This window comes from Myodes glareolus, chromosome 18 (assembly GCF_982192425.1).
Source record: "Myodes glareolus chromosome 18, mMyoGla1.1, whole genome shotgun sequence".
NCBI classification, from domain to species: domain Eukaryota; kingdom Metazoa; phylum Chordata; class Mammalia; order Rodentia; family Cricetidae; genus Myodes; species Myodes glareolus.
In genome coordinates this window covers 14,847,998-14,864,864 of record NC_142043.1, presented here as the reverse complement: position 1 = coordinate 14,864,864, position 16,867 = coordinate 14,847,998, and the positions used below count along the sequence as shown (strand labels likewise).

Here is a 16,867-nt window from a genome sequence, read left to right as displayed (position 1 = left end):
TGGGGAGAGGAAGCGCTGCAGGCTTCTATGAGCTCTGTATTTAGGGAGAATTCGTCAAGTTAACCCCTGCTAATGGCATCCAGTAAGGTCTTAACTGATCTTTGGTACTCTTTGTTATTTGAATAGATAGATTGTGATGCCAAAGATCTAGAATGTGAGACAAAAGACCAGGGAGATACATCAGTCAATAAAGTGTTTATTAGGTAAAAACCATGATCTCCTTTGCTGATGGGCTTGCTATGACCACTGGGCAGTAGGACATCTCCAAACAGTTGTCTGTGTGGCTACAATTCCTAGTAATTCTGTTTTTAAGAACCCCTGCCCAGGTGAAACAAATCTTCTTACCAAGGTTGTTTGGTCCAAACTTAGACCTCTTTCCCCATACGTGGTAAACTCCTCTTCTCTTGTCTTAGGTAGTTCTGTTTTGCCATCTGTCCCTCCTGAACCGCCTAATGGTTCAGCTGACAATTCTACCGCGTGCTTTTGTTATTGGCACATATTTTATCTATACATGAGCTGATTTCAATATGATATTTTGAACACACCTGTGATATACACCGATCATACCCACCTAATTCTTAAATTGGTTTTTTATATTTGTAATTTATTTGTTAGTGGTGTGTGTGTGTGTGTGTGTGTGTGTGTGTGTGTGTGTGTGCATGTGCTTGCACACACATGTAATGCACATATAGAGGCCAGAGGGAAATTTGTGGAAATCGGTTCTCTCCTTCTACCATGTGGGTATTGGGGTTGAAGTCAGGTTGTCAGGCATGGTTGCAAGTGTCCCTACCCACGGTGTCACCTTGCTGGCCCTGCACGCACCTCTTCATTCCCTTCCCACTTCTTAGTGATCATGACTGCCCCCTTGTCTTAGTCACTTTTCTGTTGCCGCGAAGAAACATGACCAAGGCGATTTCTAAGAGAAACTGTTTAGCTGAGGACTTGCCTACAGGTTCAGAGGGTGAATATTTCACCATCGTGCTAGGAAGCCTGGAAACAGGCACACAGGCGTGGAGCTGCAGCAGGAGCTGAGTGCTTGCATCTTATCAACAAACTGGTGGCAGAGAACCGGGATGACTGGGAATGGTGTGACTTGGTCCCCAGTGTACACCTCCTCCAACAAGGCCACACCTCCTAATCCTTCCCGAAACAGTTCCAACTCTTAGGGACCAAACATTCACATATGTGAGGCTATATGGGGCATTCTTCTTCAGACCACCACACCTTTAAAGAGGAACTTTTCTCAGCTTCAATACACTAGAAACAGAACAAAACAAAGCCTGTGAACTTGTCTTCCTATATTGGGTTTATGTTACTTAACATAAATATCATCCATTCTACTACAAATGTCCAGGTTTCAGTGTTAAGTGTAATAGCATAAAGCATCAGTGTATGTACTAACCTTAGTTTTCTTCCCCATTCTTCTGTTGCTGGGCACCCAGCCTGATTCCATATCCTAATTGTGATCTGCGCTACAATAAACATGGGCACATAGGCATCTCTGTTTTGCTGGTTTGCTTTTCTCTGTGTTGTAACCAGAGGTGAGCTAGCTGGGTTACATACCAGATCTATTTTTAGTTTTCCAAGGACTCACACCTGCTTTCCACAGTAGCTGTTCCAATTTACATTCTACTGACAGTGTGTAAAAGCGCTGGTTTCCCTACATCCTTACCAGTCTCTTTTCCATCCTCCCTTCCATCCCTTCCTCCCTTCCTTTCTTTTTCCCTTCCTCATTCCCCCACTCTCTTTCTTTCCTTTCCTTCCTTCCTTCCTTTTTTGTTTTTTGCCCTTTTGATAACAGTCACTGTCATTGGGGTAAGATGTTACCTTGCCATAGTTTTGACTGACATCTCCTTGACACACCGTGTTGGGTGTTTCTTCTTTTGAGTACTGTCAATTGCCCATTTTTTAAAAGTAGGCTTTTGTTTTGTGTTATTTGAGTTTTGAATGGCAGGTGCATTTTTCCCATTCTCCAGTTGTCTCTTCAGGCAAAGTTTCCTTTGCTGAAAGAAAGCGTTATCTCTCTCTCTCTCTCTCTCTCTCTCTCTCTCTCTCTCTCCCTCATAATCTCCATCTTTTGTTTGTTTGTTTATTTTCCTTTCCTGAACTTTTAAAGTTCTTTCCAGAAAAATCAGTGATTGCACCGACAGCTTTAAGTGTTTCCTCTGTTCTGAGTTTCAGGTCCTATATATTAAATTCTTCTATCCATCTTGAACTGATGCTTATATGGGGTGAGGGATAGGGGTTGAGCTTCAAACCTCCCTGTGTGAATGCCCAGTCTTCCCAGCAACATTGGTTACATGCTGTCCTTTCTTTAGCATAAGCCTCTGGTAGCACTGTTAAGAGTCAGGGGACCAATGATTGACACACTTACTCTTAAGTTTATAATTGCTCAGTTGTTCTGCGTTTCTGCCTCTGTACCCAGTACCACGCTATTCTGGTCACTGTGGCTCTCTAGTATATCTTGAAACACAATATCTGGATGTTTATGGCTTTATTCTTTTTGGTCAAGATTGCTATGGTTATTCAGGGTCTTTTGTGCTTCCATATGAATTCTAGGATTTATGAATTAAAGCATTGCATTGAATTTGTGGATGACCTTAAATGTAGACTGATGTGGGATTCCTCTGTATGCTGTGAATATGTTTTATTACCATTGGTTAAAAAAGAAGGTGCTTTGGCCTGTGGCAGGGCAGAGTAGAGCTAGGTGGGTAAACTAAACTGAATGCTGGGAGAAAGAAGGCAGAGCCAGGGAAACACTGTACAGCCGCTGGAACCTTACTGGTAAGCCATGAGTTTCATGGTAAAATATAAAATAATGTGAATGGGTTAATTAATGATGTAAAAGTTAGCTAGAGATATGCATAAGCTATTGGCAAACAGTGTTGTAATTAATACTGCTTCTGTGTGATATTTCTGATCTGGGTGGACGGGAAACCTATAAACAGCCTCCACCTACAGTAGCCATTGTAAAAATATTAATTCTTCTGACCCAGAAACATGTGTGGTACTTCATTTTTGGTTTGCAATTTCCTTTTTCAATGCTTCATAATTTCTATTATAGAAGTCTTTCCTTGGTTACATTTATTCTTAGTGTTTTATTTATTTATTTTTGCATTTGTTGTAAATGAAATCGATTTACTGGTTTCTTTCTCAGTAAATTTACTGTCAGTATATAGAAAACCTATTGGGTTTTGTGTGTTGATTTTACATTCTTTTACTTTACTGAATTAGTAATCGTTTTATGGAAGTTCTGATGAAAGTTATTGTACATGTACCTTCATCACTTCTGCCTGTAAGAATAAACTGACTTCCTTCCTAACTGGACGGTTTTAATTTCACTCTCTTGCCCAATGGCTCTGGCTAAACAGTCTAGTACTGTGTAGAATAAAGGTGTCAGAAGTGGAAATCCCTCTGTCGTTACTAATCTAGGAAGAAATGCTTTGATCTTTTCATCTTTCTTACGGTGTTGGCTTTGAACTCATCATCTATAATCTTTGCCATGTTGAAGGACTTCTATACTTATTTCAGGACTTTAATCCTAATGTGTATGGGGCATGTATGAATATGTATGTGCAAGTATGAATGTCCATGTATGTTCATCTAGAGCCCACAGTGCCATGTCAAGTTCATGCGCTCTCGTTTTCTCCATTGGTTTTTTTTATTCAGACGAAATCACTCTCAATGAAGAGTTGTGAATGACTGGTTAGCAAGGCCTCAAGTTTCACCTTTCTCTGTTTCCCACTTCTGGGATAACAGGTTTACACCAGACACCACAACCAAGTCTTTACTTGGGTGCTGGGAATCAAACCAAGCCCTAAGGTTTGCACAGCATACATTGAGCCACCTCCTCAGTCTCTTGATGCTGGATTTTATTGAATGACATTTTATACCTATTGAGAAGACAGTAATCTTTATTCTTTGTTTTGATGCATTCTGTTACTCTTATTGGTTTGCATATGTTTAATCAGCCTTGCATGCCTGGAAAGACACCAACTTGACCATGCTGAAAGACATTTTTATATATTATTTAGTTTGAATTGTAAGTATTTTGCTTGAGAAGTTTTGCATCAATGCTCCTCAGGGATATTAGTATATAGTTTGTTGCGATTGTGTCCTTGTCTTGTTTTAGTAACGGGGTGATGCTGGCCTCAGAATGAATTTGGAAGAGTTCCTTTTATCTCCATTTTATGTAACGGCTTGAGAAGAACTGGAATCAACTTCTTTAAAAGTCTGCAAAATCCAATAGCAAACACTGATGTGTGGCTCAGTTGATAGTGTTTACTTGAATGTTTATGACCTTGGGGTCGTTTCTAAGCATTGAAAAAATCATATGAACTCATCTTTGAACCCATCCAGGCTCTCTCTCTTCTCTCTTTTCATGATCACTCCTTGTGGGGATAGAGAGATGATTCAGCTGTTAGAGCACTAGCTGAGCCAGGAGGTGATGGTGCACACCTTTAATCCCAGCATTTGAGAGGAAGAGGCATGCGGATCTCTGTGAGTTTGAGGCCAGTCTTATCTACAGGGCAGCCAAGGTTACAAAGCAAAGCCCTGGAGAGAGAGAGAGAGAGAGAGAGAGAGAGAGAGAGAGAGAGAGAGAGAGAGCACTCTCACTGACTGCAAGAGGATGTAGGTTCAATTCCCAGCGCTCACATGGCAGTTCACAATCATTTGTGAGTGACTCTTGTCCCAGGGGAATCCAATGTCCTCTTCTGGTCTCTGAAGGCACTGCACCCACTTAATGTAAAGTCGTACATTCAGGCATAACACTCATGTACATAAAATAAAATGGGGAGATCAATCCTTGTCACAACACCCTGGGATTCATTGGGAGATGATGATTTCAGAGCCTGTGCAGTTCAGGATACTTACCTAATGGGTTATAATCCCGGGGTGATTATGACACTTTCTTGCAGCTAGCATTGCCACCATCTACCCTAGTAGACCTTGCTGGAATTCTCTACATGCCTGCACAAGAGCAACTCCCGGAGGTGTGGAGCCAGAGTGGCAGATGTTGGGTATTTCTCTTCTTCCACTGCTGTCATCACAGCTCTGTGCCCTTTACAAGGTTCCAGTCCCTCTCTTGCTGATCTCCACCTTGCCCACAGTCACTGACCTCAAAATGCCACCTGTTGCTTTGGTTCTTCTCTGTGCCCAAGCAGGTGAGAGCGAGGTGTTCCCATCTGGCCACTTGTCCGCCTGTCATCTTACTTTAATGGTCAACACACTTTGTTTGTTCTCTGCTTTTAGTTTAGATAGTCAGGGACCATCAAAAACCAGCCAGAACACCGCAGGAAAGAGCCTGCCATTGGAAACTGTTGGGACAACACACTGTCAGCCAGGTTAACATTTGCCTTCTTCCAAAGATCATTTTCAAAACAGCAAAATCAGAATGCTTACCTTAATATGAAGTAAATGCACAACAGAGGTTGCCTCTATCTCGTTAATTAATAAAGGGCGGTGTGAGGGATTAAACTTTTCCCAAGGGAGATCTGAAGAACAGGTCTATTTATACATAGACGGCCAGAAAGGCTCAACTGAATTTTCCAATAAATGTACAACTGGACAGTATCCTATAATGAACGAAAATATAATGCTCAGAATAAGTGCTTGTACAGAGAACACCAGTTACACCGAACTTCACCAAACCAAACAAATCTCCATTTCTAAGATGAGAATTGTTTACTGTACCACTAGTTTCTATAAGAATAATTGTAAAATGGTGAAAGATAATAAAAAAATAGACCCCTTACAGATTCATACCTCCTCACCAAAGGTCTCCTAGGGCCGCTCAACATCCTGCTGACAAGATGATCCTGTTTTTGTTTCTCCTTTAAAGTCTTCCACTGTCTTTTCTGAGGCTCCCATTTTTAATGTGAATAATAATACTCACTGTCTAGGAGCCAAACTTAGGAGTGGCTAAGAAAAATGCAAATAACTCATTTAGCCAATGCCTGTATTTGATTTCAGATATGTGTATGGGGCTGGAGAGATGGCTCAGCAGATCAAAATGCTTTCTTCTCTTCCAGAAGACCCAAATGTAAGTCCAGCATTCACATTGGAGGGCTCACAACAGCCTGTAATCCCTGCTCCAGGAGAGCTGACCCTTCTTCTGGCCTCTCCAGCAAGGCCCCCAACATGTGCGTGTGCACCCCCTCCCCCGACACACACACAAATTGAAACAACCAACAAAAACTTTAAAAATTTCCAGTTCTAAGCACAAAACTGGCTACTCCGAGTGCGCATGACCTAACTATCGTTGCACGCGCTGGCCTTACTTATACTTTAATCAGGCAGCCCGAGCGGAGCTTCTCAGCTAAGAATAACCTTTGTAAACAGACAATGCAACCTCTTGATTCTGGAGAGCCAAGGGAAGGAGCCCAAATTTACATGCTTAAAAATTCCAGTGGTGGCTGTCATGGATGTGTTCTAAACCATAAAGTGACACATGATGCTATGTCTAAGAAAAAGGCGGCAGCCCCTGTGGTGTGTTCCAGGATCTCCCTCCGCCTCTGAAGGAGTAAAGCCGGAAGCGGAAGTGCAGAGAGCCTGTCCTGATGCTGCCCCTACAGGAAACGCTGGTGTGTGACAGCCCCTGATTTCCTGTCTCCTGGTAATGTTTTCTAACCTTTTCTCACCCCACGCTTCTTCTCGCCTTCCCCATCTTCGTCCTGCCTCCTTCCCTTTGTTTTCCGATCCTTTCCCTCCCAGTCTCCCATTGCCATTTCCTCCGTCCTGCTTCTCTCTTTGTTTTAATGACCTGTGCCTCCCCTCACCCTTACTAACTTTAGTCCCATTCCTTGTGAGCATCTTTAAGAGGAATCTTTAAGATGTTTTTAACATTTTAAACATTTTAAAGATTTGTATTTACTTTTGTTTATGTACACGTGAGCCGCAAGTGTGCAGGGACCTGAGGAGGCCAAAGAGCGTGGAACTAGAGTTACAAGGTGGTTGTGAGCCACTTCATGTGGGTGCCAAGCTCAGGTACTCAGGGAGAACAGCGAGTATTCTTAATTGCCAGATTCATCCCTCTGGCTCTATAACCTTTTCTTTTTTGAAGGCTAAGTTACAAGAAAAGATCTGAAAAGTCCCCTCTGGAGGCCTCAGAGCTTGAACCCTATCTTGCTTCTTCCTCAGACCTGGGGGAAAAAATGGCTGAGCTTCTGTTTCAAGAAATGCTGATTCTTCCTTTTCCTTTAGATGAAAATTGGGATAATCCCAAGACATTTCCTTCTGGAACATATTTTCCTCTTCTCCCCAAGTCAGCTCAAATGTGCTCACCTTGTCAGTTGAACGGGGTTGAAGGTTGAAGGTAAGACATGTGAGTGTCTCGTTACTGAGAGGCACAGCTAACTTTAAACATCTATCTATCTATCTATCTATTTATTTATTTATTTATTTATTTATTTATTTATATTTGCTTGGGTATTTTGCCTACATGTATGTTTGTGCATCATGTGTATGCCTGGTCTCTCCACAGAGGTAAGAAGAGGGTGTCAAACTCCTTGGGGCTATAGTTACAAACCATTGTGAACCAACATGTGGGTGCTTGGAATTGAACTAGTGTCTTCTGAAAAAGCAGGCCGTGCTCTTAACTACTGAGTCATCTTTCCAGCCCCAGCATATCTAACTTTCCAAGAATCATTTTCTGAATACTGGCCATCACCTACTCATAACATAGTCTGCAAGGAAATGACACACTCTGGCATTTTAGTAAACATGAAACACCAGTAATGTTTCCCGTGAAGAAACTGCACTCCATCTGCCAGAGTTTAAACTGTAAAGCCCTAAAAAGAAAAGTGTGTTTTCTTCTGAGGCTTACATTTTCTCTTCCTTCTGAAGATCCTCTGTGATGGTAATTTATAAATATTCTTCCCAATAGCGCTCAACTTATAGGAATAAAATATTTCTGAGTTGTGGGTCCCGGGGATATGATCCATACCTCAGAAAACGACAGAGATAGCAGCAGTGGGGAACGGGGTGCGGGGAGGTTTCCTGGCTTTGGGAGTTGTGAGGGCAATGATCATAGTTTGTAGGGAACAATGCCAGGAATTGGGTTGTTAGAGAACCTGCTCTGGGGACTGTGAAAGTCAAAGGACATGGAGCAAGGAGTTTGTATTCTGCATGGAGTAACTCATCAGTGAAGAGAGGGAGGGAAGGAGGGAGGAAGAAGGAGGCACACAGAAGGAAGCCTTGAGGTAAAGCAGGAGATGTTGCTCCATGTCATGGTGGAGTGTTGGGCTTTTCTGCTTAATGTAGTACAAGATTTTAATCATGGGAAACATATCATGGAGCGTGTATTTGAGGGCAATTTCTCTCATAGCTAGAAGAAGAAAGGGAGAAGAAGCCAAGATATTGGGAAGGAGTCACCTGGTGATTTTAAGTGACACTTTGTAGTCTGTGTCTGTTGTGGGTATTTGTACACTTGTGAAGATGTGTCACTGTGATTGGTTTAATAAAGAGCCGGATGCCCAGTAGCTAGGCAGGAAGAAGTTAGGCAGGACTTCGGGGGACAGAGAGAACTCTGGAAAAAAAGAAAGATGGCTTTACCAGCCAAACATGGAGAGGAAACAGGAGGGGCAAGATAGAAGAGAGATAAACTCCACATGATAGAATATAGATTAAAATAAATCATAAGAGTTAGTTAGGACCCAGCCTAAGCTATACCCGGACTTTCATGATAAATAAGAAGTCTCCATGCTGTTATTTATGAACTGGCGGCCCAAAGAAAGATCTGAATACATGTATCTTTCCACACCCCCAGTTCAGAGTTTCCCTCCATGCAGCTGCTTCTATTATGCATCACCCCACAAAGCAAAAATAGGGGAGTCTAAGCCTCTTGAAGTCAACTCATTTAGCATTCCCAGCATCTTCCTTTGGCTGGGACCAGCCTGGTGACTTACCCGATGCAGTTTTATTGAGCCCTGTGCTCACAGAGGCTTCCATTCCTGTCCTTGACTGAGTCCTTTATTGTCACCATTTTGATTTTTTACACCTTTGAATGAATGCCTTTCCTTCTTAGCTTACAGTGAGCTTCACACTTCCTGTAGCGAGGGTCCTACTTACAGCAGTTTATGGGTAGTAGATCGCCAGTAATTCTTCAAGCCCTGGTGCAGGAATGGCTTGGGAATTACTAGGAGATTTTTTTTCATGATTAATAAAGACCATCATGAGCCTTTCCATAAGCGGAGCAGTGTTTGTCTCTCCAGAGGGCAGGGAGACCCTCTTCCTGAGCCCATGCTGACTTGCTTCCCACTGGCTGCTCTGCCACACAACGTCTGGACCACGGCCAGAAGCTGCATGAAAGAGGACGAAGGCACTCTTGACTTTTGCAATGTTAAACACTTGGAGAAACTTGAGGTAGAAAGGATTAGGCTAAAGATAAAAGCGGCTGACCTGTGAGCTCCCTGCCTGTTGTCTGCTTCTCCTTGTTTTCATGGTTCTTAGCATGTTTATTCTCTCCTCTCTCAGTAGCCAAAGGACAAGTTTAAAATTTCTGATTTCCTCTGGGGAGCCTGAGAGAGGCAAGAGGCACGGAATACAGGAAATGATGTGGAGAGAATTTCTCGTTTATTACAGTCCCCAGATTACTTCCCTTCCCCAGCCTCCGCCTCCACCTCTAGCCACACGGTGCCTCCCAGTTTCTTCCTGCACTGAGGGACAGCTCACAGTTCACCTCTGCCCTGAGTTCTGGAAGCCTGGGAGTATCTGAAGACTGATCTGGAGAAACTCAGCCCTCCTCAGGTTACCTGAATGAATGGACCGCCCTTAAGTTACACCTCCACTCAGAGGTCTGGGGGCAGAGCTTCCATATCGGAGTAGATGTGAAGAGGTTTCCCACTGCTGAAGAGGAAGGTAGGTGCTTGTGCGGGTTTTTGTCTCCTTGGATGGGAGGCTAGCTACTCTAAAGCAGACGAACGGGTGCCTGTTGACCCAGCACTCTGCCGTGGCTGCCTGTACTCAACTTGTGTGCCCTAAGGAGATTTGCTGGGTTAAAGATTGTGTGGGTAAATAGTGGCGGCCAGAGGGTATTCTGGATGGTTGTTTTGAGTTCGTGTGCCTTTGGCTGGAGAATAGTGATCCAGCAAAGAACATGAGACACAAAGCGTGACCCTTGTTTTCTTTGGAGGAGTATCTCATTGCGGGTGGTGTGTTTTGGCTTCTGTGTGATGAAGGGGACATATCTGTGCTCTGACTTGCCTTTTCCCCGCTGTGCAGCCCTTTACCACAATTGTTTTAATGAGCTTTCAAGTTAAGAATATAGCAAGGTGGATGGAGAAGATGCTAGCAACAGTATGGGTGGTTTTTGCTGATATAACCGTGCTTTTAATCTTATTTTTATTTTTGTAAATAGACATGTTGTTCAGGGATTTAGCGGACATCTGTGTTGTCTTCCACAACTTTCTTGCTCTTTCTGGGATTTCCTGAGACACATGTCCTTTGAGAGCCACAAAACTTGGCTTTACCTGTGTGGTGTAGAAATCCTCTGCAGGCATGACTCTTGTCCTTTACCTGGCCGCCTCGGCTGGGTGTGAGTGAGGTTCACGACGATGCAGCCGAGTCCCAGGGAGGGCATGGCAGATTCCGTTCACGGAGTTCTGATTTGGGTGGGGTGAGCTCATGCTTCATTGTTTCACATCCCCTTCAGCAGCAGCCTTTCCTAGAGGAGAGATATTTGCCCTGACTCCAAAGACTATAAACCAATGGGCTCAACTCTTTCCCCTCTCTTGCTTGGTTAAGACACCTCATTTGTTTGTTTTGCCACTGCATACTTAGCTTTGGCATTGCCTTTCTTCACCCATCCCCTGTATCCTGCGACAGAGTTCTTGGCAAACGTAATTGTGTCTTTGTGGTTCTCCTGCTGAACTGTGTCTAATATATACACCCCACTGCCTACAGCTCTGCTGCCTAAGGGTCACAGGGACCGTTTGTATCAGGCATCACTTAAGGGCTCCTTAGAAATCAAGACCCCCATCTCTTCACTAGACTGAGTCTATGGTTCATTCAGACTCCTGGGTGAGTGACGTGTACTAAATCTTGCCAGGTCCTGCCTGCCTGCAGGGAGGGCAGATGACTCTCTCAAGGGCTGCTCCATAACACCCTGCCAGCCTCCCCTCTCACCTCCTGACTTCCCAAGTGTGCCGAGTGCCACTTCCCTTGTCATATGATCCCTCTGCTGCCCACCTATGACTGGGTGTGCTTTTGTCTCTGCCTGGATACCTCTCTTCGGTGTCCCCCCGATTACCCACTACAGCCTTGTTTTACTCTCATGCCGCCCACATTCAGTCCAGCCCCAACTCAGCACCCTGTGTCTGCAGCTTTTATGGCGTACAAAGTACAGTTGCTATGGGTTTTCTCATCCTTGACTAGACTCTGGTGCTTTATTTTTGAATCCATAACACTCAACACAACATCTGGCATATCACTTGGATCAATCAGTATTATCTGAGCTCCTGAGTGAATGGATGGAGGAACAAATGAACGTGTGAGCTACTGTAATAATTTCAATTAATGGTCAGAATGAGATGTATAGTTAGAATCTTAGAAGGCTGGAAGTGTCTGTAGCATCTTCCCGTACTCCTTTGATCTGAGACTTTGCCGGACTCAATTATCCACCAAGTATTTTGAGGATATACTGTGTGCCATGCATTTTTTTTTAATTCTCTACACCTCCCTGGATAGCTAACATCTCTGGTCAGGCACTTCCTAATCCCTTCTCTCCATGCTTTACCACACTAACTCAAAGATTTACTCTCTCAGCCCTGTGTACGGAACACCTTCCGCTCTCGGGCGGCTGGTGGTGCAATAGGAACACGGTGGCAAATGAAGCGATGTGACCCTGAACAGGGGACCTTTCAGCATTCTCCCTCCTTCTCTCCCCCCTGGCCTCTAAAGAAAAGAAAGAAAAGAAATTGAGAGAACAAAGATATCTGGTAGATCACAAATGTTAACTTAACGTACGCAAGTAAGGGCTTTAAGATGCCATAGAGCAGAAAGACTCCCATTGTGTTCTGGGGTCTCTGGCCAAAACTCCTGCACCTGTTGCTGTCTTGCCTGGTGACTTTGGGTCTACAACCTTTCTGTAAGCCTTGGTTTTGTGCAGTGGTGAACAGGGAAGCGTTGGTGTCCTGTTGTACAGAGGTTGGGGTGCCTCTGTTCTCAGATTGGTTCATGATAATTGTTTTCAGAGAGGGTCTTATGGATCCTGGGCTAGTCTTGAACTATGTGACCAGAAATGATCTTGAACTTCTGATGCCCCTGCTTTCACCTTCAAGTCTTGGGTTCTCATGTCTGCACTTATCACACCCAGTTTAGACTGTACCGGAGATGGAACCTGGGAACCATGCATGCTGAGCAAGGTCACTACTAACTGAGGTACCCCTCACCTCTCACAATAATCTGAAGGGAAGTGAGCTGTGGTTTTCCAAGGCCAAGTTTCAAAGAGACCCTAAGGGAGTTCTTCTCGCTCTGCCTTTAACCCCAGCCATAGGTGTTCACATTGCTCTTTGCCACCCTTTCCTAAGGCATAGCAGCAGCTCCATGGAAGTTTGCAGGAAAAACAACACTTTCGATGTGCACATAGACTCAACCACTAGACTTAGGGTGACCCAAGCCACTCTGGCCTTCTCGAGTGACTTCTTTCTCTGACTTTTAAGCCTCTTTTTCTTGATTCTCTCTACCATTGACATTTCCTAATAAAAACCTCCTGGACGTCTAGAACTCTCTTTTTTTGTTTGTTTTTTGTTTGTTTGTTTTGTTTTGTTTTTCGAGACAGGGTTTCTCTGTAGCTTTTGGAGCCTGTCCTGAAACTAGCTCTTGTAGACCAGGCTGGCCTCGAACTCACAGAGGTCTGCCTGCCTCTGCCTCCTGAGTGCTGGGATTAAAGGTGTGCGCCACCACCACCCAGATATCCAGAACTCTTTCTTGCTTCTTGTTGCTCACACCGCTTTGCCCCTAACTAACTACACCTTTGTACAATAGCCCTTCAGCTCATTTCCCAACTACTCAAATTTGTGCTCTTCTCTATAAATAACAGGCAATAGCTTTAGTCATAAAAAGGGTGTTATCCTACATGGGAGGGTTCTAATGAACGACTGTACATCGATTATGCATGAAAGCTTGATTTATATAATACAATCTCTCTCTCTCTCTCTCTCTCTCTCTCTCTCTCTCTCTCTCTCTCTCTCCCTCCCTTTTGTCCCCCTTTGTTTTCTTTCTTCCTTCTCCTCCTCCACTACCACCCTTTCTAAGCTGTGTGCTGCCCAGGCTGGGCTCTGTCTTAATAAAAAGAGCAGGAGGGAAGAGCCTTGAACTCTTGGTCTTCCTGCCTCTCTCTGAGCGCTGGGACCCCAGCTGAGCAGCACCTCACCCAGCTGAACATTTCTTTCTTTTAATTGCAGCCTTTTACCTGTGGGGGGGGGGGGGGGAAAGAGGTAAAGCCAGTTTTAAATCCCTTGTTGTTACTTCCTTTCTTAACTAAGTAGTTGTACCTTGCTAAAATTTAACTCTGTTTCTGAAAATTGATACTAACACACAAGGTGAAGAGAAGATGAATCAGCTAATGTATGTGACAAGCTACTTGGCTGAACTATACCAGCAGAGCTGGGAAGAGGGCTCAGTGGCTAAAGTGCTTGCCTGGAAGACTTGCGAGCCTGAGTTCGCATAGCCAGATGTGGCAGTGCACATCTGTAATCTTAGTTCTGCAGGGAAGGGGAGGCACAGAGACAAGTGACTCTCCCGAGCTTTCTGCTCCCTAATCTCACCTAATCAATGAGCTCCAGGTTCGGTGAGGAGACCGTCTCAAAAAGTAAGGCAGAGAACAACAGAAGGGCACCCCGAAGCCGACCTCTGGCATATGTGAGTGTGTGAGTGTGTACACCCAGTCACACCGACTTAAAGAGTGCTTAAAAGAAGCTAAGATGGTGAGAGTGAGGATAGGATCACCCGTAGAAGAAATAACTGAAGGACACACAGGTGTTTGAAAGAAGAGCTGTACCGTGTAAAATGTAAAGGTTGCCTTCAGTTACTCAAAGGCCTCTGGTATGAAAAAGGAGAAAGCTGCCAGATTATGGAATAGAAATTATAGGGTAAAGGATTTCAACTCAGTCTGTGGAAGGATTTACCCACACATCAGAATTGTCTAAAAATGGGTGAGTTGTCCTGCGGGGGTGGGGAACACCCTGTACTGGGCAGTGTTCCAGCACCCCAGGAGACCAGCGACCAGGGTGTTCCCAAAGGGAGGCCTGGCTGGGTGGGGTTTGCGTGATGACATTGAAGGTCCCTTCCCGCTCTTGAGAATCTCATGATGTCAGTGCCCTAATCCAAGCCACCAGATAAAAAAAAAAAAATCACTAGCCTGGAGTGACGTGACCTGACTTCTCACTTGCTAGCCGTATTTTTTGACTGCAATAATTTAAAAATAGGACCTTTGCAACAATAGACTAGTCGGACTTCCAGGAAAAAGACACAAAAAAAAGAAATGAGACCACTCGGGTCACTCGGGAACTTGACTGTGGCTTGGTCTTGGCCCTTGCATTACAAACACTTAATTTGGTAGGAAACTGCCGAGTTTGGTGACATTTCCAATCAACATAGAATCAGGCAACTGTCACAAACTCGTTTTCCAGCTGTGAAACAGGAGTCCTTAGTGGATGTACACGTTAGCTAAGACTTTTTAGCTACTCAGAGATCTGACTGAGACATATTGAGGCTAAATTGTTCCATGCTTTTCTGATGCCATGAGTCTAGTGTCTGACCTCTGGGGAGAGAAGAAAGCTAGCTGGGGTGAGCTGCCTTCTCTAACGTCAAGTTCTCCAGCTTTCTACCCACCCTTTCTTCTTATAAAGATGACTGCATTGACCATAGCCTCTGCGAACTGACAACTTGGAGTTTCCTAGAGATGTGAGAATCAGCTTAAGTGGGTTCAGGCTTTCTAAACTTCTGGCTAATACTCAATTCTCCATAGACTCAGGAGAAATGGCTCTGCTTGCAGTCTATTTAGGACCCTCACATCCTTCTGAGGATGCTGGGCTGTATTCCAGCACGCCTTTGCTTCCTAAAGTCTCACACTGAGATCCCAGGGGTAGGAAAAAGGACAGCAACCGTCCCTTCTACAGAAAAGAGCGCCAACGAAGGCAGCAGTTTGTCATGCAGAAATATGAAACAGAGGTGCAACATAGTTTATTCTGCACGTTTCCAAGCTTGGCTTTCTTAAAGATAGCTATGCAATAAAAATTCCCTTTGAAATATAATCAGCAGTGCAGAGCCACAATATAGAACCTTTGCAGAGTGATATGTTTATTTATAGATGCACTTTGGCTATGCAGCATAGCAAAGCAACTGTCTAACATCCACAACGCGGCCCTGGGAATTTCCTCCAACAAGGCTGTGCTTCCGTCCATTGTTGCAGTACAAAGGGCAGAAGGAGGCTTGAGTGGGGATCTTAACCCCACCTAGAGGGAAACATGGAGGCTGTCATCCCCTTCAGTCAGTGTGATCCTGAGTGCAGGGGGTCAAGACGGAGGTCGCCCTCCACTCTGGGCAAATGCAAATGAGTTGATAGGTTTGATTACTTCGTCTAAAAATATCTCAGACGGCAGTGACGACAATTCAGCAATAAAGGTCTGCTTTCTATTTCTGGCAAAGGATGTACCCCTCACCAGTGCTAGATGCTGGATTCTGATGGAGTTTGGATACGGTGTGGCATTTGAGGAGACAGCTTAAATTTTATAACAAGGGGGCTTTTAAGCATATTACTGTAGAAAGAAAGCCATAAGAACACACACACAACCCCAATATGCATGCACAGGTACTGGCTAATGCAAACACAGGTCCTTGAATCAACCAAAATTTTGTAATTATTGTAGGCTTGGATTTGTTCATCTTCAAGATAAATATAAAAGGCCTCATATTTTATTAGTTTGGAGATAAATAAGCTACTATATTACAAGCTATCAGACCTTAACTAGACTTTCACTTAAGGTTCTACAGTATGGTTCTACTTTGCTAAAAGTTCCTTATAAGTCATTCCTATGAAAGTATTTAACAACCAGTTTCCAATACTGTTTTTCACTACTGTAGGCAAAAGAAGCCCAGAATGCCACTTAAGCTTGGTATGGGGCACACACTTCTAATATTAGTGCTAGGGAGACTGAGGCAGGAGTAGCTCTCCAAGTTCAAAGTCAGCCCGGGCTACAGAGAGAGAGTTAGTTATAGGATACCCTGAGCTACATGGAGTGATCTTTTCTCAAAATCTCCTAAAACCTGGCTGTGCTGAGAGCTTCAGTAAGTGATGTGCTTGCCTTGCAACGTGAGAACACCAGTTCAGTCCATGAAGCGCCTGTAAGAAGACAGGCACGGTGGAGCCTGTCTGCTCCGAGGACTGGGAAGGCAAAGGCAGACAGGTCTTTGATGCTCTGCTGATCATCCAGCCTAGCCTACTTGGTGAACTCCAGGCAAATAAAAGACTCTGTATCAAAAAACAAGGTGACAGCCTTTGAGGAATGTCGGGCAAACTTGCCCTCTGCCTACCGCATGCACGCTCACTGAAGTACGTGTGCGCGTGCACGCAGCCACACACTCAAACTCCGAAATCAAAACAAGAACTCATTTTACTTGACTGCCCGTTGTATTTTAATCACCCTGCACATTTCGAGGGAGGTCTGTGCAGCATTGTTTCAGGGCTCAGTGCCCTGGCTTGTGTCTGAGGGCCTCATGGGAGGAAAAGGTGGGTCTCACGTCTCCATGCCGCATTCCACACCTGCCCTGCCCTGTGCCCATCTGTGATGATGATTCCAAGAGCTCAAGGCCCAGCCCCAACCCCAACACAGTCAAAGCCTCAGGAAGCAAAGGTGACCTGCGTGTA

At 44.4% G+C, this 16,867-nt stretch overlaps 1 protein-coding gene and 1 non-coding gene across 2 annotated transcripts in view; one reads left to right on the top strand and one right to left on the bottom strand.

Moving 5' to 3' along the window:
- Positions 1–7,218: 7,218 nt before the first annotated feature.
- Positions 7,219–7,345, bottom strand: LOC125405940 (small nucleolar RNA SNORD22). Its single transcript, XR_007233734.1, has one exon. It is a non-coding gene; the product is annotated as a small nucleolar RNA SNORD22 (small nucleolar RNA).
- Positions 7,346–9,597: 2,252 nt separating this feature from the next.
- The window catches only part of Adgrf5 (adhesion G protein-coupled receptor F5), a 97,572-nt gene continuing 90,302 nt past the window's right edge, over positions 9,598–16,867 (top strand). The window contains exon 1 of the mRNA XM_048442725.3: positions 9,598–9,858. The gene's annotated coding sequence lies outside the window, so the exon portion shown is untranslated. The remainder of the gene's footprint in view (positions 9,859–16,867) is intronic.